Raw genomic sequence first — 345 nt, 5'->3', positions numbered from 1 at the left:
TTGCCGCTGGCCAATGGGTTGCTGCATGCACAAGGCGGGATTCGAACCCCCGACACTTGCTTAAGCGGACTAGTGAGCTAACCACTAGACCAACCCAACTTGGTTAAATCCTAAACTGTTTTAATTTTGAGCTATTTCTCTTTCACTTTTAGGTTGGCTGTTTTCGTGGCGAAGAACCTGCTAAACTTGGTTTAGAGGAACCCTGGAGAAGGTTCATAAGATCAGGACTACCCTCTGTCCCGCTCCTCTGACAATGTCAAATAACTAGGGGAAAATTAGACTAAAACCATGTTTGTTCAAAAAAAAAAAAATAGAAAAAAAAAAGGGAAGGAAAGAAAATGGAAA

Source organism: Arachis ipaensis, chromosome B03 (genome assembly GCF_000816755.2).
Source record: "Arachis ipaensis cultivar K30076 chromosome B03, Araip1.1, whole genome shotgun sequence".
In the NCBI taxonomy this organism is placed as follows: domain Eukaryota; kingdom Viridiplantae; phylum Streptophyta; class Magnoliopsida; order Fabales; family Fabaceae; genus Arachis; species Arachis ipaensis.
Note: the sequence above shows the minus strand (reverse complement) of the source record.